This window comes from Zalophus californianus, chromosome 13 (assembly GCF_009762305.2).
Source record: "Zalophus californianus isolate mZalCal1 chromosome 13, mZalCal1.pri.v2, whole genome shotgun sequence".
Lineage (NCBI taxonomy): Eukaryota > Metazoa > Chordata > Mammalia > Carnivora > Otariidae > Zalophus > Zalophus californianus.
This window is the reverse complement of record NC_045607.1, coordinates 26,597,867-26,620,522: the sequence shown is the minus strand read 5'-3', so window position 1 is coordinate 26,620,522 and position 22,656 is coordinate 26,597,867. Positions and strand designations below refer to the sequence as shown.

Sequence of the window (22,656 nt, the reverse complement as noted above, 5' to 3'; positions counted from 1 at the left end):
TTACTCCTGAAGAAGGCATATTGTAATTGTATGACAGTCGTGTCCCAGTAGCTAAAGAGGTTCTAGATAGCATAATGAATATGCAGCGCATTATCTCCCAGGATGTGTGCCTGTGTCTTTAATCACAGCTGGAATGCAAAATTGGGCTCCACCTTTCAACTCTATCTCCATCACGCTGAGAGAGTGAGAGAGAGCGAGACGGAGACTGCTAGACAGCTCGAAAGAGATTGCAGCTCAGATGTCCTGAAAAACAGCAAATCCCTCAGACCTGGCAGATTCCGTTACCATGAGAACTGCAGATATTTCCATTGTGATGGTTTGCTCCAGCAGCCATCTGTTACACCCATTTGATTAGGAAGTACAGTTCAGCTTGTATGGGATTTTCATCACACCTTATCCCAGGGCAGTATACAGAGGCTCTTGCTTTTTTATATGCTAAACTCCAAGGCTTCAAAGTACTGTAATTTACCGAGGCGGAGGGCACTTAATGAAACGGTAAGAGAACGTCACTAAAGACCGAAGCTCCAAGAAGAAATACACACAGGAGAAGGAAGAGAGGATTAGACGCCACAGCAGAAATGCATCCAACTCAGAAAATTAACCATATTTAGCAATGCCTTCTTCTCTTGGTGGAGGGGAATGAAATGAAGACTTAGGTTCTGCGAGCTGGACTCCCCGAGGGAGGAAGATGTTTGTGTAGTCCTTGCATGGAAGCTACAAGGCTGGTTAATTCTCTGCCCGGACTCAAGGACAGTTCAAAGAAAGGGAGGGAAGGGTAAGGCCTCAAACACATCTCATCAGTTGAGATGAATCCACTGTATCAAGATTACATTAGCTCTAAAAATTTTATGATGCCATCTAACTTTTCTGTAGACACAAAACGACCTTAAAAGTTCCTTGAAGCAGTGCTGTAATTTACAGATTTAAACCAGTTATTTGGACTAGTTGCCCCTCTGTGTATTTTTGTAGGGGAGGAAATGCTGATGGTACATCATAGAGACATAAAAATAGGAATTCCCTTCAATTAGGACTCTCCAAATATCCTTCCTGGGCAGTAGGCATACCAGGTCCAAGCTTGCGAGGGGGTTGGCGTGGTCTGGGAGGAGCTGCCTAGCGTGCCTTAAATTGACTGGGGTTTCTGTAAACCGGGGAAGCTAATTAAATGCTTACACAGCGACAGGAATTTGTGATTGCTGCAAGAGGGGCCTCCCTTTGTTTCCCAGCCTGCATTTTCTAGAATGGACTCTGATAATCTATCACTCTGGTTGGGCAGGGGCTGCCAGATTTTTCCAAACTTGCTAAGTTTGCAAGACCCATTATGTCCCGTTTTGCCTGTTGGTTTGGTTTTTGGGTAACTCTTTCGAACGGGGGACACGTTTCCTTATCTGATTGCACTGCTGGCTAGAGAACTTTCCCCCAGTCTATTTCCTGGCTTGGTGTCAGGTTGCCATCCGGGGAGGCTGGGATGTCAGGAGGAACTGGAGAACTCGTTCCCTGCGTTGATGTCAAAGATGTATTCCTGGTGAGATAAAAATCAGTGACCCAGGATCCCTGAGGTTAAAAATCGGGACAGGATGTTGGCCTCTCTCAATGAAATGGGGTGGATTTTTTTTTTAAACCTTTTACAGCAGAAAAGCTCAAGCTCTCATAGATAAGGACCTGTGTTTTCCTTGAATGAAGAACCACCTTGCCTGGCCAGCAGCTGAAGGTACACCTGAATCACCATCCCTCCCTTGAGAATGCTTAGTTAGAAGGCTCTCCTGCTCTATCCCAGCAGCCAACGCCTTTCACTGCACATCTTCCAGTGGTGTTGACTTTCCCATTAAACCCTCAATCCTACACCCTGGAGACTGCCTTTTCTCCAAGGCTTTTGAGACCGGGCCCTGGTTTTATGAACGCAGCGTCTGTCTCTGAAAGGCAGCAGATGCAGTGAAGGCCCGAGTGGAAACAATAAATACCATTCAGGTTTCCTGCACGGAACCTCTTATAGTAGTGCCTTTGTTAAAGGAAACATGGACTAAAATGCCTTCTCCCTCCCTCCCTCCCTCGCTTATCCCCCCAGTTCCCCTGCACCGTTAGGATCCCAGCCACCTTTGGAAAGTAAAGGTTAAGTATTCCGAGGCAGAAATCAGTTGACACACAAAAGAGACTCAAGCAAATGTATCACTCGCTTGCCAGCAAGAGGGTGGGGCTGAGCGCTTTTGGGGAGGGGAATGATTTTTACTTGAAACCAGAAGAAAAACAGCCCTTGGAGGGGAGTGCTAGCTAGAAATACTCTCCTCTGAGCTGGGATGTTAACAGTGGCACCTTCTGACTTAATGTGGCATCTTTCTTCATCGTTATCAATCTCCCGAGAGCTCTCCTGCCATCTGTACCATCCGTGCTTCGGGCTCCCATATGAAAGTCCAATCTGGCAGCATAAATACTGGCTAATGAAGAGTAGGTGTCTGACTGACTGGGAGAGAAGCGATCCTGTGTCAATGATGGAGCAGAATTCATTCATTTACAAAAAGAGCTGCATTTATACCGCCATTCAAGATGAAATCCTCTCCCCTTCTCTCTCTCTTCTCCCTCCCCCGCCCCCATCCTCCTTTCTCATTTTCTTCCTGTGTCATCCTACGTTAATGGAGTTCATGCAAAAGTCAGCGTACAAATGGTCTTTGCCTCGAATGTTATACCTCGGAGATTAAAAATAGGAACGCGATGTGGACTTGCCGACATGTGGCGGGTTATTTTTTCCCCTTCAGTGGGAAAGCTATAACTACATAGATTAGCGAAACTTGTGTAAGAATGGATGTAAAACAGATTTATCTCTGTGTCAGCTTTATCTGATCCATTTGGTCTTGCAGAGTTTGGATGGCTTCCTTTGTTACAATAACCAGCTTTCAAACATCTATATCCTTAGGGTATTAAATGTCAGCCTCCTGATGTACCAGTCAAGGAGAGAGGGTTGACAGCCTGTGGGCTGGAGAAGCGCTCTTTGTGTGAGTGGAGAGCGGCTTGCTCGTGCACCAAGGCCAGCGCCTCGTGTGACCTACGGGACTCCCAGCCCCTATCCGCGTCACCGTGGAGGGGTGCTGAAGCTTACCACTGCCATTAATATCCTTTTACAAAGAACTCAAAAAGATTTCCTGTCGCTGACAAGGACAGATTTGTTAGAGATCGCTCAAGGAAATGGACAATAACTAATTAATTGAGCTCTCCATGACTTTCTCTGCTGTCGTTTTTCATTTATCTGTTCTCATTTCTCACCACGAAGGTCTAGCCCTTGTTCTTCCTTTCCTTCCTTTGTCTACCTCTTTCAGTATTCTTCTCCCTCCCGTCTTCCCTCTTGTCTTGTTTTTCCCAGCTCTCTTCTTTTTCTTTACTTGACAGACTCTACTTAAAACAAAACCCAAAACGTAGCAGGGCACGTGTATGCAAAGATTTTCCTAGGAATGTGGGTACATTTCTTCTGAGTCTGAAGATTGTCTTCTTTCTGGGTTGGCAGGAGCTCAGAGGTCCCCTCTTTGTACTGGATATGTAAATAATCTTTAACATCCTTGATACAGGATTGCAAAGCTGTTAAAGACCTACAGTGGCCTACCGAAGTGGTGCGTTATTTTTATTGTTACTGTCCTTAGCATCCAGGAATGACCTACTATGGACGCTTGGAGAATAAGGAACCATGTTAATTGTCTCAATTTAGGGAGCAACAATCGAGGACCCATCTTATTAGGTGGAAACGGTTCTGTGAGATCTTGAATACCCCATGTAGATGCTGCTTCATCTTCCTCCTTATAACTGGGCTGCGTGGCTCATTGGATTGGAGCAGGGCACCGATGAACTCAGGGTCTATTGTTCCCCTTTCAGTCACTCTGTCCCCAGAGAATCTGAATTCTTCAGTGTGCCTGCCCCGCTGCCTCTGTTCTCATGTCCATCTCTACAGAGGAACACAAGACGTGGTGTGGGCTTTTTAGAGGTGGCCTTCGATGAAAGCAAACAGATCTGGGATTGAATCCTGGCTCTGCTACTTTCTTTGTGTATGTGACCTGTAGCAGTCATCGGACCTTTTGCTGCCTTGGTATTGCCATCTGGAAAATGGAGATACCAATATCTTAAATCTCAGCCAAGTTTATTGTATAAGTCAAATGACCTAAGTCTGTGAAAGTGCTGGGCACTTAGTGCTGACTCTAGGGTAACTACTGTCCCTGTTTGTCCAGGAGTGAACGGTGGCTTGGGGCACAGGGCTCTCAGTGCTAAAACAAGGACAGTTCTGGGAAAACTGGGGTGGATGGTCATCATACTTAGAGCAGTTCACCCCTACAGGAGGGCCCTGACCCAGCTTAAGCAAGTACTCCAGTGGGTAATGGAACTCTCTTCATGGTTTCAAGAAGTCTTGTTTTCTTCTGTGACCTAATTGCCTGCTCTATTTTGGATCTATGGATTCTTAACTCTGGTTTTCTAAGAAGGTTTACTCACTCTCTTCTCAAGATCTCAAGGGGTGGCATGAAACTTTAAAATAGAAGTATGAAACATAAAATGAAGTAAGCACAAATTGCTTCCTCTGAGTTGGAACTTATTCATTCTTTAAGACCCAGTATGTTTGTTACTCTGTTCATGAGCCATTAGCCCATCCTGATCTCTCTCCTCAGAATGATTCTGGGCTTTCAGAGGGTAATGTAATTGGTTATTGCTTTATTTCCAGGTAGATTTTTAAACTCCTTGAAAGCAGAGAGCCTGCCTTACATTTTCTGAGTAACCACTGAACGAATGAATGAGAGAAGGAATGATTTATAGGTGGGGAAATGAGTCGGAGCAAATGGGAATGAGGGAGTGAATAAATGAGTAAATTATTGATTTTGTGCGCGTGTGTGTGTGTGTATTTCTGCACATTCCTTTTCAGTCTTGGTCTGGCTTTATTGTGGATCTTATGTCTAACATTTTGGAACTTCAAATCTGGGATCCCTAGCCCTACCTCTCAGCCTTAGGTGCCATATTAAATTCCTAGTATCCCAAATGACCCAGCTTATCTTGGGGGCACCGCTCATTGATAAATGGGGAGAATGTAACTTTTTTTCTCTAAAATTGTAAAGATTAATTTAAAAATTAAAACCTACATATGTCAACAGAAAGAAACCGTTCAAACTACACAGGAGTTTAAAAGGGAAAGGAAAAATCTGTCTTGTGTGTTCCCCCACCCCGCCCTACCTTTTGTATGCGTTCCTCTGAAATTAAAATTTTTGCTTTTAGTTTTTTTGGTGGCTACAATGGAAATTCTAAATAGCAGGAGTTTGTTTTGGATATATCAACATTTGAAAGCATATCTTGACATCCTGTTCTGGAAATTTGAGGTGTTGGGTCATTTTTAGTGTTGTCTACCTTTCCTCTCTTCTTTACCTCCTGAGATACATAATTCTAATGGGTAGTTTTATGGGTTTACCAATTCTCCCTTTTCTATTTGTTGGCTTATATTTATTATTTTTTACCTTTTATTCTTTTTTTGTAAGGTTTTGTTATCCCAGCTATCATATGGTGTAATATTAGTTTCAATTGTACAATATAGCGATTCAACACTTGCATACAACACCTGGTGCTCATCATATAAGTGCACTGTCTCATCACCCATTTCACCCATCCCCTCCACCCACGACCCTTTGGTAACCATCTCTTTGTTGTCTAGACTTAAGAGTGTTTTCTTTTTTTTTACTCTCAAAATTATTTTTCTTCAAATTTTTATTTAAATTCTAGTTAGTTTACATACAGTGCAATATTGGTTTCAGGAGCAGAATTCAGTAATTCATTACTTACATACAACACTGAGTGTTCAACATGACAAGTGCCCTCCTTCATACCCCTCCCCCATCTAGCCCCCCCCCCCATCCTCCATCAACCCTGTTTGTTCTCTATCCTTAAGAGTTTCTTATGGTTTGTTTCCCTCTCTTTCTTTTTCCACCCCCTCATATGTTCATCTGTTTTGTTTCTTAAATTCACATATGAGTGAAATCATATATTAGCATAATACCCGCTACCTCCATCCACATCATTGCGAATGGCAAGATTTCATTCTTTTTGATGGCTGAGTAATATTCCATTGTGTCTATATACCACATCTTCTTTATCCATTCATCAGCCAGTGGGCTTTTGGGCTCTTTCCATAGTTTGGCTGTTGTTGATAATGCTGCTATGAACATCGGGGTGCATGTACCCCTTTGGATCTTTTTTTTTTTTTTTTATCCTTCAGGTATATATCTAGTAGTGCAATTGCTGGGTGGAGGGTAGTTCTATTTTCAACTTTTTGAGGACCCTCCATACTGTTTTCTGGAGAGGCTGCACCAGCTTGCATTCCCACAAACAGTGCATGAAGTTTCCTCTTTCCCCGTATCCTCACCAATATCTGTGGTTTCCTGCTTTGTTAATTGTCGTCATTCTGACCATTGTGAGGTGGTATCTTCTCATGGTTTTGATTTGTATTTCCCTGAGGAGGAGTGATATTGAGCATCTTTTCGTGTGTCTGTTAGCCATCTGGATGTCTTCTTTGGAAAGGTGTCTATTCATGTTTTCTACCCATTTCTTAACTGGATTTGTTTTTTGGGTGTTGAGTTTGATAAGTTCTTAGATTTTGGATACTAACCCTTTATCAGATATGTCATTTGCAAATATCTTCTTCCATTCTGTAGGCTGCATTTTAATTTTGTTGATTGTTTCCTTCACTATGCAGAAGCTTTTTATCTTGATGGAGTCCCGGTAGGTTCATTTTTGCTTTTGTTTCCCTTGCCTCCAGTGATGTGTCTAGCAAGAAGTTGCTACGTGTTGGCTTATATTTAGATACTGTTTATGGAATTCCCACTATTCAGTACACTTACATTTACTTCTACATCTACCTTCTCCTGATTTTTGTTGTATTTGTGTTTATGTTGTCAGGTTTTACAATACTTACTTTTTGTTCTGCCACTGTAATTGTCTTTAGTAGTGCTTTATCTACAGGCTAATTCTAAATATTAACCAAAGAATAATAATATTTATAGAACTCGACCTTTAGGGAACTTGATCCAAAGAGAAGGAAATGTAATCCTAAATCACTCAGAAGAGATCCTAAGCCACAGGGGCCAGAGGTTTCTCTCTTGATTTCTTTGGAGCTGTCTTTCCTTCTGGGCCATGCTCAGCCCTTTTTTCTTCATATATTTGTCTTATCTCATTTTCTTCTTATATTACATTTTTATTTTACTGGATCCTCTCATCAGGACTTTTATCATATGGAGTATAAGGGCATAGCATTTAAAAACCTTTGTATAGGGGCACCTGGGTGGCTCAGTCGTTTAGCCTGCTTCTCCCTCTCCTACTCCCCCTGCTTGTGTTCCCTTTCTTGCTGTGTCTCTCTGTCAAATAAATAAAATCTTAAAAAAACAAAACGAAAAACCTTTGTATGTCTGAAAATGTCTTGAGTTTGAGTTTACAGTTGACTGTAGTTTAGCTGGGTATAGGTTGTTAATTTCAAACATTTCTCTCAGAACTTCAAAGGAATGGCTGTTGAGCAGTATGCTCATTGTGATCTTGTTACTTTGTAGGTAACTTTTGTTTAAGATAATTTTTAGGACTTTGTCTTTACCCTTGGAGTTCTGAAATTTCACCAAAATTTGTTTAGATGTATGTTGTTCCTATTCGTTTTGCTTTTAATTTGGTAGGTCTCTTCCTTACAAAGATTTGTCTCTTTATTTACCTCTAGGATTTCTACCCCCACCCCCATTCTTTAATTATTTCTCCTCTCTAATTTTTACTTCTAGGATTCATTTGATATATCTAGACTTCGTGGCTCTCTTCCACAATCTTATGTTTTTTCTCTCTCTTCATTTTTGTTCTCTTGAATGGAGACTTTCCCCATCTATCCAGTCTTCAACCTTTATCCATTGTTACTTTCTATTCCATATATTAATTTTTTTTTTTTTTAAAGTAAGCTCTGGGCCCTACATGGGGCTTCAGCTCATGACTCTCCACTGTTAGGAGTTGCATGCTCCACCGACTGAGCCAGCCAGGTGCCCCCCTACATTGATTTTTTTTTTTTTTAAATTTTGGTAGTCCTATCTTTAATTCTAGGATTTTTTTGTGTGATTATTATTTCATAGCAGCAATTTCAATTTATTCATTAATTTATTTTGATGTATATTCAACTCCAATATATCCACTCAAATATCTCTGAAGACACATTTTAGAACATTTAAAAATTGCTTCCATTTTCCTTAATCATTTCTGTTTCTTTTGATGTCATATTCATTCATCTTTTTAATGAAAATCAATTTTCTCAAATGTCTTGTGATCCTGATTATAAATGAGAGAGTGGTTTGATTCATGTGGATAGCTTACATGGGTTTTCTGTGCAGTTTAAAAATGTCTGTTTCCTCAGTAGGCTTCTTCTACCTTGAAGGTCTTACTTAGGGCTCCAGTAAAGGTGGGTAGCTAGGCAGATTTTTCCGTAGAGTCCTTGAACAAGGATTAGTCATGTAGATTGGGGATCCTTAACCCCACAATCTCCAAAGTAATAGAACTTTACTCTGGGGTTAGCCCTCTTTGTTTTATGCTTAGATGGAGCCGGTACCTTCTATACCTCCCCTCCGCCTGGTCTAATGTGGAAGTCTACAGTCATTCAAACTCTTTCAGGCCCTACCTACTTCCTACACTAACTTCCTTTCCCAGTCAATTTCTCATTATTCCCAGAGAGAAGTTGTTATGCTTTACCCTGGGGGCATAAAATGCTGCTGCCGTTCTCATAAACTCTGTAAGTCTGTGGACAGAGCAAAGGTCTGATTAACATGATGATTCTTATTACAGTTTTGTAGTTTATTACCCTGATGATGAACACTCTGCCCACTCAGGCTCTGTTGCACTCTTTGGGAAGGACTGCTCTGTTTGTCTTTTGGGCTGTAATTTTTCTTACTCTTACTCTTTATTGATCTTATCCCAGTAGTTCTATATTTTTCAGGATTTCCTTAATATTTCAGATGACAGTTGGCACCCTTTCATATATTTGGCTAGGTCAAGAAAACATTTTTTTTCCTGTCATATCAATACAGTAATAAGACTTCAGTAGATGGGGAGTTGATGCACATGCTTAGTCTATTAGCTAGGAACAGAAGGCAAAATAGAATTTCTGGGAGATTGTGTATAGGGATGGTGGGTTACCTGATGAGGTTAAAAATGTGTTTCATTTAAATCTACCTTTTTCCTCCATGCCTTTCCTCCTGCCATTCCCCTTCCTGGCATGACTTTATCTATTCTTTCCATCTCCAAACCTTTTCCAGTGAGCAAGTAACTTCTCCAGGCTGTCCCTCAAAATCAAAGAACTAAATTATTTCTTACAGAGATCCTGTTATGTTCCTTGTACTCTGTTGACTGTATAGGATGTAGAGAAAGATTTATAATTAACATTTATTTAGCACCCACTATGTGCCAGACACTTGATGGGGCTATTTGCATGGAGCATTATCTGACTCAACTCTCATATCTTACATAATTTCTAGTTTGTAGATGAAGAAACAGACGTAGAAATTATCTAGCAAGTGGAAGAACTTACTTTGAGCCCGTGCCTGTCTTATTCCCAAATTCGTTGTTCTTTTCATTACACCACGATGTCCATGCCAGTGGGTTTATAATCTAGTTGGGGTGGAAGGTGGAGATATATGGAATCATAAAATATTAGAGTCTCAGAGTTGGGTTTTTTGGCATCCTGTACTTCAGCCATTTCCTAAAGACTGAGTATTCTATATAATGTCTTAAGAATGGAAAAAACAAAACAAAACAGTTTCTATCTGAAAACCTTCAGTGACATGGATCCCCACCCCTACCAGTCATGTTGGATGAATGGACCTGGGTGAGACACCTTAAATTTGTCCCTACTGAATGTCTTATTGCCAGTGTTGACTCTTTTCCCAATTAGTTCAGAACAATTTTTAACTTTATTTGGTCATTAGATATTCTTTTTTTTTTCTCCAAGTTGTTTATTTTTCTCCGAGTGCCGTAATTATACCATTCTGCCATTGACAAAAATGTTCTTAGGGTCAGTCTGTGAGCACACCACTATTTCTCTCCCTGCTAGTTGACAACTGCAATGATTGGCATCCTTTAGATGTGGTCACTTCATCATTTAGAAAGTTCATCAAGCTTATTGCTCTTAAATTTGTGGTAAGGAGAGCGTTTGTTAAATGCTTTGATGAAATGCAGGAGCATTGCATTTATTCCATTTTCCCATTTTGCCTTTATAAAACCCCTGAACAAACAGGAATAAAGCTAGTCTGGTGTGACTTGTTTTTGCTGGGCTCCGGTTGACATTGTGGTATCTTCTCATTTCTTTCCAAGTCTGAATAAGCTGCCTATTTGCTAATCTGTACTAGAATACATCCCAAAATGATACAGATGACTTGTGACATCCAAATTCTTGCACTTTTGAGAAGTTGGGACATTGTTTGTGAAAAACAAACAATGACCTAGTTGCAGTCTATAATGAAGCACCCTACTTGACGTAGACCCATATATACTTGTGGGAGAACAGAAGAACATGGTGTAATCATGAAAGTCTTTTGGAGGATGGTTAGAATTGAGTCACAGAGTGAGCAGATGAAAGAGAATGGGATGGGAATGGGATGAGCAAAGGTAGGGAGGTCTAAGATATGCGTGTTTGGGGGGCCTAAGAGGCATGGGTTTGGTAGGAATGGTGAGTACATGCCGGGGAGTTTCAGGAAGGCAGTGGGACAGGCCAGGTGGGGCTTGCTTGTGGGATAATCTTGAAGGTGACACAGAAATGTTGGCTGTGAATGTTGTAGTAGGACAAAAGGCGTTGAAGATTTTTGAGTAGTGACCTGGCAAGAGTAACACTTAAAGAGGATGACCCTGGTTGCTCTGTGTAGGAAAGCATACATAAGATGGAAGAGCTGCTGGAATCCAGGAGGCCTAATTAGAAATGACACAGTGATCCCAGCATGAGAATGGAAGAGTCTTTTGCCTTAGTGTAGGAACTTCGCAACAGAATAGGAGTGGACATAGAACCATTTCAGTGGGAAACGGGCCGGATTGAATATAAAGGTTGAATTTAAGTGTCAACTTAATTTTAAGTGTTAGTTTTTCCGGGCCATGGGATGCCCAGATATCTAGTTAAACATTATTTCTGGGTGTGTCTATGAGAGTGTTTCCAGAAAAGATTAGCACTTGGATCTGTGGACTCAGTTCAGATTGTCTGTCCCATTGTGGGTGGGCACCATCCAAACTGTTGAGGGCCGGAGTAGTACAGAAATGCAGAGGAAGGAGAATTCTCTCTCTGCCTGACTGGTTAAGCTGGGACATTATTCTTTTGCCCTCAGACTGGGACTTAGACCACTGGCACAACCGGTTCTCCGACCTTCGGACTTGGACTGGAACCATTAGTTTTCCTGGGTTGATCTCCAGCTCTGGTGGCGGATGGTGGGATTTCTCAGCATCCACACTCACGAGCCAATTCCTCATAATAAATCTCTTTAGATTTCTGTCCTCTTGGTTCTGGTTTTCCTGAGAAGCCTGACCAATATGGGATGCTTGACCAGCTGAGTGATGGAATGATTGAGTGAGAGGATGTGGAGAATAAAGAGGGGTGGTGAGTATAATTTTCCAGCCTTGGTGCCTGGGAGGAATCTGTTGTCATGAAAATAAAATGGTGTAGGGGAGTAAGGGTGGGCATATATACTTTGGTTGTGAAACTGGATTAATTAGGAACGAAATCCTGTATAGAAATGTTATTTTCAGAGGTATTCTAAACACTTCCCTACCAAAACTTACATTTGGAGGTTAATTCATTATAGGTATCTCTTTAAATATACCTGTAGAGGCAGCAAAATAACCTCCCACCTCAGATCTTTAGAGAAAATAAGAGGCCCTGTAACTATTGAGGAAAAATACATTCACCTTCAAATTATATTGTTTTAGAGGCTAAAAGTATGTAATTTCCTGAGGAACACATCGAGATTCAGCCTGCTGGGAGGCTATTGCTCAATTACTCCCGGCAGAGGCGAAGGTGCCTACAATTCCTCCAGCTCTGCCTAAGTTAGTGGGAACCGAGGCCTTGCCCAGGCTGCAGGCTGGCAGGGCAAATTCGGGCCTGCCTGGGCACACGGTCCTGCCCCTTGGGCCGTGGTCCCCGTGCTCTGATGTGTCAGGAGCCTGCCTAATCGCAGGTTGCCTGCACGGGTGGCCCTGGCCTCTGTTCCCCAGGCCTGTTAGTTAATTTGTCTGGCTCGCATGTCCCTGAGCACGTTTGTGTTCCAGGCTCTGTCCCTTGGGTGTGACCAAGTGGAAAGATTAGTGTAGTTTCTTGTCTCTACCAAAAGAGGCCAAGTCTGAGCTTAGCCATTTGGAGAGGTAGGGTGACTGCTGGAGGTGACCCAGCCCTTGCGGGTGTAGACTGTGTCACCTTCAAGCTGAAAAGGCCCTGCTGGGCAGGATGAGCTGCTAAGGGCTCAGCAGGCTCAAGGCCTGATGCCAGAGGATGCATCTTATTAGAGATACAGTTATTTTGTTACAAGGCATTGTGAGCGGCTGTGACCACCTTGAATTTCTGTTAATTTAGTAACTTAGCATCTGGTACTTTCAGTGGTTTTCAATGTGACACAAGGGATCATCACATTTATATGTACCAAATGCATAGATCATCTAGAAAGAATTTGCTTTTCTGTATTTTTGCCGATATACACAGTATCTTGATGTTCTGGTAATCTTGAAAAGCATAATTGTCGAAACTCACTTAAGGATTTTGGGTCTTTCTTCCCAACACCCTTCCTTTTGCCAATTCGAATGTCAGTTGGCATGAGCAGAAACAGTACTTGAGGGGCACCTGGGTGGCTCACATTGGTTAAGTGTCTGACTCCTAATCTCAATTCAGGTCTTGATCTCAGGGTTGTAAGTTCAAGTCCTGTGGAGCCTACTTAAAAAAAAAAAAAAAAGAAAGAAAGAAAGAAAAGAAGAAGCAGTACTTGACCTGGGAAGAGGGTGGAGAAGAGTGAACTGGTGGCTCCAAAAAGTAGCAGAGAGAAGAAAATAGTCCAAGCAGGAAAGTAGGAGTGGGTGTGAGTGCCTGGGAAGCTTTCATTCCCTCACATCCTTCTTCCCACTGGCAATCCTGGAAAGATTGCTCATTAAAACTCCTGAGAATGTGCAACCAAAACAAATTCACTGTAAGCAATTCAAAGGTTGATTCTGGTCTGCAGTTTGAAGTTTTGGAAAAGGATCACTGGCTCATGTTAAAGATTTATCAACAGGCCCCAATGTCAGTCAAAGGCAGAGCATCAAGAAAGGGAAATACTAGAAGCTTTGACTCATCAAAGGGAGTCTGTAGCTTTTCTAGCTCATCTTTTTCCTTTCTCAGCATCTCTCCTGGTAACAAGGAGAGTTTGGAAATTGTTTTTTAGCAAATGCATTAGAGTGAAGGTGGCAGAGATAGGACACGTTGACAGGTGACTGAGGGAACAAACCTGGGGAAGGGTGGTAAATAAGATGGCTGTGGCAAATGAGGGTCTCCCCAAATCCCTGCTTAATTGCAGGTGTGCAGCTGACCCATGTACACTGGGCACTGGAAGGGATGGTGCAGCAGATCTTCTTCCCTTCGAGAGCCCAACAGATCTTAAAAAAATAGCCCCAGAACAGAAACAGTAGCCCTTGCCCAAATTGTTCAGGCCTGGTGTTGACAGTATCCTCCATCTGCAGTTACATTTATGTATCTCTACTCCCCACCTTTGTGCAGGTTTCCTAGAGTGTATCACCACCACCACCATCATCAACCTCTTCATCAGAATAGCTGCCAGCATGTGCAGATGTTTACCCTGTGCCAGACACCATACCCAGGGGTGATTTTCTCCCTACAAAGCCAATGAGGTAATTCTTCTTCCCATTTTGAAGAAGAGGACAGTTGATACTTAAGGAATGGAGTGCTTTGTTCAAGTCACACATCCAGTAGGTTGTGGAGTCAAGGTTCAACTCAGGAAGCCTGTCTCCAGTGCCTCCATGCTATAAATGCACAGAAGGATGGACAAATGCACAAGTAGATAAATGACATTCCAGGAAGCTCTCCAGCAGTGTTCTCTTTGACCTGATTGGGGACTGGCCTGTGGCATCTCTCTTCATTGGTGGTGGTACCATTCCCCCTTTGGGGGGGTGTGTCCCCTGCTCAGACAGCCCTCCTGGGGCAGGTTGCTGATATCTGTGTGTGCCTAAGTGAACACTACCACAGCTGTGTATGTCTGTACTGGGCAGGGCACCTTTGAGAGTCCCCAGGAGTTCCAGGGAGAAGAGTATCCTCACCTTACGTACTAGAGATACCGTCAAGCCTCTTGGCAACACCCAAATTCAGAGGGACCAGGTCAGGCACCTTCTCTGTGGATGGAGATGAGAAGGGAAGGAGGAGGTAGGACCAAGAGCCAAAGTGTGATTTCCCCCAAACCACCCAACTCTGCTTTTGCTCTGAAGATACCCTCTGTAATGGGTTGAATCATGTCCCCCAAAAGATTATGTTCAAGTCTTAACACCTGTTGGTTGTGAATGTGATCTTACTTGGAAATAGGCTCTTTTATTTGCCAACAGAATTAGTTAAGATGAGGTTATATTGGATTGGGGTGGGCCCTAAATCCAGTGACTGATGTCCTTATGGGAAGAGGAGAAGACACACAGGGAAGATGTCTATATGAAGACACAAAGGAACATCAGAGTGATGCAGGGACAATTCAAGGAATGGCAAGGATTGCCAGCAGGCTTCAGAAGTGAGGAAGAGACAAGGAGGGAAGTAAGGGAGGATTCTCCCCTGTGCCTTGAGGGGGCTCATTGTCCTTTTGATTTTGGACTTCTATTTTCCAGAACTAGGAGAGAATACATTCTATTGTTTCAAGTCACCCAGTTTGTGGTAATTTGTTACGGCAGCACTAGGAACCTAACTCCCCTTCTATTTTCTCCTTCCCCACTTGCTTTTTATCTTAGGATTTCACTTCTGCCACTCTTCCCTATGTCTGTCCCACTCTGCAAAGTCTTCCCTGGACCTAGCCTTCAGTAGTCTGGTTGAGAGAGAATTTAGAGAGAAAAAAGGAATTTTGACATTTCAAATTGTTGCCACAAAGAAATACATCACATCACTAAGTGACACCTTGACGCTTAATAGGTGCTCCGTAATGTCTAGTGAATCAAAGAATGAAAGAGTGAATAAAGATTCAACTCATAGGACGTAGCTTTTCATTTTGCTTTCTGTCCCTCACTGCCTACTCTGTGGAGTGAATTTTTATAAAAAAAAAAAAAAGACTGATTTGTTTCAGATCTCCAAAGTATAGACTTGGACCCTTGGGAGCTCAGGCCAAGAAGCAATTACTCAGTGCATTAGTATTAATTGCCTCCATTTATAAAAGAACCTAGTGTGTGCCAGGCACCACAGTGGGTCCTTACATGCATTATCTCATTTACTTACTATAACCCAATGAGGGATCTACCTTATTACTACTTAATTGATGAAAGAGCTATGAGGTAATTAATTAGAATACAAATTATAATACTAATAAAGCAAACATGTTTTGAGTACTTATCATGTGCCATGCTGGGAATTTTCCATACATTATTAACGCTCCCAGTGACCATCCAAGGTTGGTTCTTTTTCCCCGAATTTTACAGAGAGGCTAAGTGACTTGCCCCATGTTGCATAGTATCATGCCTCTTCTTAGTACACACACAAAATCTGAAGATTTGGTTTTTGTCTTCTTGGAACTTATAATACAGATGGAGAGAGGAGACTGATCATGGAACAACATAGTTTGTGTTTACTGATAGGATTACCTGAGGCCCGGGTTGGCTTTGAGAAACAACTTCAATCTATGGGAAAATGAGGAGGAGCCTCCGGGGATTGTTACTGAAATGCCTCATTTTAATTGGGTTGGAAGAGTTAAGAGTAAGATGTAGGGCGTGATGGTAGGAGGTCCTCAAAATTTGGAAGAAGGTCCCCTTCTGAGAGGGGCAGTTATACACATTGCTGCACAGTAGCTGAACTTGGCTGCCTTCATAAGTAAAGAGGTTCAAGGATGGTCCTTAGATCTGTTCACTTAACATTAGAAATGTTCAAATCCAATTAAGATCAGTGTGTGTCCTTAGGTATGTTGAGAATCCACTCTCCTGTTACCTTCCTGTTTGGGAGAATGTACTTCATGGGGCTTTGGCTATAGTCCAAGGGACTCATTCTTAAGATATTAAATACTCTGGGGTTAGAGCTGGTGTCCTTAGACATCTGATTATACCTGGTTTGGGGATGTGGGTGGGACAGACGACTCTTGATAGGGGTTATTTTGTCATTGCAGTCTGCTCCCTCTGCCTGGAATGGTCCATCTCCTCATTCTCTACCAACCTGTGAGGGTCACGGAGCCCAGGGCTTGGGTATAATGCCCTGGGAAATGACACACCTGAATGTTCCAGAGGGTAGGGCAGAGAAGGGTGACCAGAGAGACTGCACCTGTGGTGGAAACTAAAAGTTTGGAAACCATTCACCCGAAAGGGCTAAAGAGAGGTTGAATTTACAATGAAAACAGGAGAAATAGGAAGAAAGTGAAAAATTAGGGGACATCTTTAGAGATGGACAGCAGAGAACTTCTGGATTCAGAGAAGGGACTCTTTGTTCAGAATCCTCTGGCCCTGGGCTTGGGCAGGGAGAATTCATAAGGACGTCAGTTTTTTCCTGTTCTGGAGTGTCCTAAAGGCTCACCACTCACTTGGAAGACTCCTATGCATTCTTCAAAACCCAACACAGGCATTACATCTCCCAGATGACTTCCCTGATCCCCCTTCATGCATTGGGAGCCTCTCTTCTGTGTTACTGTAACATTCTCTTCTTACCTTTGTCCTAATGTTTACTAGCCTATCCTGTAACCATTGATTTTTTTTTCCCCCCTTTCCCCCCACTGTGTGCAACTTGGTTAGGACAGTGTTGGGACAGTGTGCAGTGTTATTTGCCACATTTCCATCTAGCACATGGCCCATAGTAGAAGCTCAAAGCATGTTTATTGATCCCAATTATAAATTTAAAAATGGCCATTTTATTCCACTTGATTTTGCCATGAACCTAAAACTGCTCTAAAACAATAAAGTCTACTAAAAAAAAAAAAAAAAAAGCCAGTTTGTTTTATACACCAGTCTCTTGTGAGATTAATTGGAACATGAGTTCTGAAGAGCCCAATTAACTTTGGATACATGGGCAAAATTGTATTTTTGAATCCAAAAAGGTAAGTAGATACACTGAGCACCCTCAGACCCTGGCCCCAGGGAGGTCCAGCCGATGTTGTCCGTCTCTCTCTGACATCCCCATGCTTTAGATTCAGTGGGGTTTGAGGCTGCCTCTGTCCTCTGTCCTCTCAGGCTGTGGGATTTGCAGATGGTGCTGGCAGATGCCCAGCTTGGTCCTCCTCAATGCTCCTTTTTCTTTGCTGGCGGTCACTGCTTGGTAGGCCTGGCACTGGCAGAGGGGGGTGGGAGTCCAGGGGGGGGAGAGGAACTGGGAAATGTGACTTTCATGCCTGGAATGAAGAGTCACCCACATGACCTGGGGCAAGTGTTTGACCCTCTTTGGATGGCCTGTGCTGAAGTGGCCGTGGTGCTGCGATGCCCGGCTGACCCCGTGGAGAAGCTTGTGGGCCAGGCAATACCATCCCCAGGGTGGAACATCTCCTGCTTCCGCCTTTGGAGAGCCTTTCTCTGTGCTTCTTTGTGAGACGTTTCTGAGAACTGCCTGCATCTCGTTTCTGGTGGTGAATTGATTTACAAGATCCTTTGTTGATAGCTCAGCTTCAAAAGCCTCGGAGTCTGCTGTTTAGCGTCCTTCTCCCTTACAAGCGAGGAGATTCTCTTACAAAGGAGAGGGGGGGAAAATACAAATGCCCTTGTTATTGACTTATAAGCTCATTAGGCCCTTTTTGGGGGCCATAGTGTAACTATTTTGTGGGTAAATAGTGTGATTTCTACGTGTGTTATACTCAGTTAAATGTGGGTAGGTGGGTAAGGGTAAATCCAACCTTGCTGTGTCTGTGAAGAGTATGTGAGTTTCCATATTAAGCGTGTCATAGCTTTCTTTTTGTTTCAGATGTCTATTTAAATTTATTTCAGCAAATATTCATTGAGCCCATAATATGTGGTAAATATAGATAAAATAAGATTTGGGGGAGTCACAGGCTCCTGGAAGAGAGACAGACACAGAAGTTTTTTTTTTTTTTTTTAAATGTGAGTCACGATATAGTACATCATTAGTTTTTGATGTAGTGTTCCATGATTCATTGTTTGCATATAACACCCAAACACAGAAGTTTTTAGGACAACCAGGGCACCAGACACTTTCAGATACTCACTGTAGTGGTCCTCTTTCCCCAACGGCACTGTGCAGTTCTAAATTATGTTTTTGCAAACCTGAGTACAGGCAGGTCCTACGCCATACCTTCTTAGCTTTGACTCTGGGGCAGAAAAAGATTCTTAGCTCCAATTTGGAAAATTCTAGGGCTGGACTGGGATTAGTCTGGCTGGATCACATGGTCCCTTCTGTGGCTTGAGGTGGGGGTGGGGTGGGGAAATACGACTGGCCAACCCCACCACAGAGTAGGTGGTTGGAGAAAGACTAGGCACCATCCTCCTTAGAAAGGAGAGGGCTGTTCTTAGGAGGAGGAGTGCTTGGGCGAAGAGGCAGTAGCTGTCCACTACAGCGGAGGAGTGTTGATCAACATTGATTCCTGTCTGGAGAGAACGCCAAGCCTTACACTCATCCACGTCAAATGTCTTCATCTATAGCCAACCCTTCTGGGTAGGGACATCATAGGCTATCTTCCAATCCTTTATCATTATCATCATCATACTTATTTAGTGAGCACCTGTTACGTGCTAAGCACTGGACCAGGGGCTTCATAGAAATTATTTTTACAACGATCTTATAGGGCAGAAATTATTTGCTACTTCATTGAGGCTTAGACACATTAAGTGATTTACCTAAAGTGGGGAAGATGGAATTTCAATCTAGTCCCTCTGGCTTCGATGCCTGTCTTCTTTCTTCTACCCTATTGCTGTTTGGGATTTGTGCATCTCTAGGATGAAAGATAGCCTGCAATGATAATATGTAACTGAACTCAAAGACTTTTGACTGTCAGCCACGGCCTACAAAATCTCTGCTGGGAATTCTCTGTTTGTGATAATTTACTGTTGTTTTATGAGGGCTCCAGGCACAAGGAGGGGTGTTCAGAACAATCTTGGAGCAAACAACTCTTCTAATATGTCCCCTAGGGCAAATCTGCAGGTGGTCATGGTCAGCCTACTGGCAGAGCAAAGAATGTGCGATGGAACACATTAATGATGGTTTGCTGATGGAAACAATTATGATGTTTGTGATGATTATTCTTTTTTGGAGTGTTTAGAAAAAACAAGGAATGCCATAAAAATGTTATGTTCCAAGGAGAATGTTCTGTGTTTAAGCTGTTGCAGAGTCTCAATTTTGGTTGACTAAAACAATAGTAAAAACAATGATAATACTAAATACCCATAGTCTGGCATTGGTTCTTTTTAAAAAAATGTGTATATAGTATGCTAATTTTCAAAAAATTTTTTGAGATATAACTTACATATAATGTTAGTTTTAGTGTACAACATAATGATTTGACATTTTTATACATTGTAAAACTGTCTAAAACTGTCTCTATAAGTCCAGTTACCATTTGTGACTGTACAAAGTTAATACAATGTTATTGACTATATTCCCCATGCTGTACATTACATCCCCACTACTTTATTTTATAACTGGAAGTATGTACTTCTTAATCCCATTCACCCATTTTGTACACCTTCCCCAACCCCCTCCCCTCTGGCAACCATCAGTCTCTTCTCTCTGTATCTATGAGTCTGGGTTTTGTTTTGTTTGCTTGTTTTGTTTTTTAGATTCCACATATGAGTGAAATTATGTGGTGTTTGCCTGACTTATTTCACTTGGCATAATACCTTCAAGGTCCACCTATGTTGTCAAAAATGGTAAGATTTCATTTTTAATGGCTGAGTAGTATTCCAGTGTGTGTGTGTGTGTGTGTGTGTGTGTGTGTGTGTGTGTGTGTGTCACATCTTCTTTATTCATCCACTGATGGACAGTTAGATTGTTTGCTTATCTTGGCTATTGTAAATAATGCTGCAATGAATATAGGGATGCATGTATATTTTCAAATTCTTTTTTTTTTTTGTTTTCTTCAATAGATACCCAATAGTGGAATTGCTGCCTCACATGGTAGTTCTGTTTTTAATTTTTTGAGGAACCTGTTTTGCACAGTGGCTGCACCAATTTACATTCCCACCAGTGGTGCACAAGGGTTCCCTTTTCTGCACATTTTCACCAACACTTATTTCTTGTTTTGTTGATAATCGCTATTTCGACAGATATAAGGTGATATCTCATTGTTGTTTTGATTTGCATTTCCCTGATGATTCATGACGTTGAGCGTCCTTATGTGTCTATTGGCCATCTCTATGTCTTCTTTGGAAAAATGTCTACTCAGAATCTGTGCCCAATTTTTAATATAATTTTTTTTTGTTATTGAGTTGTAGGAGTTTTTTATATATTTTGATATTAACTCGTTATCAGATATATGATTCGCAAATATCTTCTTCTGTTTAGGTTGCCTTTTTATTTTGTTGATGGTTTCCTTTGCTGTGCAGAAGCTTTCTAGTTTGATATAGTTGCATTTGTTTCTTTTTGCTTTCGTTTCCTTGCTTTTGGAGTCAGATCCCAAAAAACATTGCTAAGATTGATGTCCAGGGAATTACTGTTCATGTTTTCTTTCTGGTTTTATGGCTTCAGGTCTTAAATTTAGGTTTTTAATCCATTTTGAGTTGATTTTTGTGTATGGTGTAAGATAACGGTCCATTTCCATTCTTTTGCATGGAGCTATCTAGTTTTCCCAGCACCATTTATTTAGGAGACTGTCCTTTTTCCATTGCATATCCTTACCTTCTTTGTTGTAAATAATCAACAGTGTATGTGTGGGTTTATTTCAGGCTGTCTATTCTGTTCCATTGATCAATGTGTCTTTTTATGCAATGCTGCAGTGTTTTGATTACTGTAGCTTTGTAGTATAGCTTGAAATCAGGGATTGTGACACATGCAGCTTTGTTCTTTTTTTTTATTATTTTTTTATTTATTTTTTAAAGATTTTTATTTATTTATTGAGAGAGAGAATGGTAGAGAGAGAGCATGAGAGGGAAGAAGGTCAGAGGGAGAAGCAGACTCCCCGCTGAGCAGGGAGCCCGATGCGGGACTCGATCCTGGGACTCCAGGATCGTGACCTGAGCCGAAGGCAGTTGCTTAACCAACTGAGCCACCTAGGCGCCCACATGCAGCTTTGTTCTTAAGATTGTTTTGTCTATTCGGGGTCTCTTGTGGTTCCATACAAATTTTAGAATTATTTGTTCTAGTTCTGTGAAAAGTGTCATTGGAATTTTGATAGGGATTGCATTAAATCTATAAATTACTTTGGAGAGTATGGGCATTTTAACAATATTGATTCCTCTAATCTATGACATGGAATATCTTTCCATTTATTTGTGTCTTCTTCAATTTCTTTCATCAGTTTCATAGTTTTCAATGTATATGTCTTTCATCTTCTTGGTTAAATTTATTCTTTTTGATGTGATTATAAATGGGATTATTGATTTCTCTGATAGTTCATTATTAGTGTATACAAATGCAAGAGTTTTTGCATATTAATTTTCTGCAACTTTCCTGAATTTGTTTTAGTTCTAACAGTTTTTTGGTGGCGTCTTTAGGATTTTCTATATATGGCATCATGTCCTCTGCAAATAGTGACAGTTTTATGTCTTCCTTTCCAATTTGTATGCTTTTTAATTTCTCTTCTTGCCTGATTGCTGTGACTAGACTTCCAATACTATGTTAAAAGTGGGATTAGTGGGCATGCTTGTCTTATTCCTGATCTTAGAGGAAAGCTTTGAGCTTTTCAGTCATTGAGTATATTAGCATAGTTATGTCCTATATTGCCTTTATTATGTTGAGATGTGTTCCCTCTGTACCCACTTTGTTGGGAGTTTTTAATCATAAATGTATGTTGAATTTTGTCAAATGATTTTTCTGCATCTTTTGAAAGGGTCATATGATTTTTATCCTTCAGTTTGATTGACTCACCATTGTTGAGTCAACCATTGACTTACCAATGTTGAACCATCCTTGCATCCCTGGAATAAATGCCACTTGATTAATAATGATCCTCTTAATGTATTGTTGAATTTGATATGATGTATGATCCTCTTAATGTCTTATTGAATTTGGTTTGCTAATATTTTGCTGAGGATTTTTTGCATCTGCGTTCATTAGGAATGTTATCCCATACTTTTTTTTTTTTTTTTTTGTGGTATCCTTGTCTGGTTTTGGTATTGGGGTAATGCTGGACTTGTAAAAGGAGTTTGGAAGCTTCACCTCCTCTTTAATTTTTTAGAAAACTTTGAGAAGAATAAATGTTAAGTCTTCTTTGAATGTTTGGTAGAATTCTCTAGTGAAGCCATTAGGTCCTGGACTTTGTTTGTTGGGAGATTTTTGATTACTGATTCAATTTCCTTACTAGTAATTGGTCTATTCAGATTTTCTATTTCTTTATTATTCAGTCTTGGAAGATTGTAAAT

At 41.4% G+C, this 22,656-nt stretch overlaps 1 long non-coding RNA gene across 1 annotated transcript; it reads left to right on the top strand.

The window, feature by feature from the left end:
* The first annotated feature begins 369 nt into the window (after positions 1-369).
* On the top strand, positions 370-14,056 carry LOC113934911. Its single transcript, XR_003523830.2, has 3 exons — positions 370-775; positions 1,629-1,708; positions 13,736-14,056. It is a non-coding gene; the product is annotated as an uncharacterized LOC113934911 (long non-coding RNA).
* Positions 14,057-22,656: the final 8,600 nt, after the last annotated feature.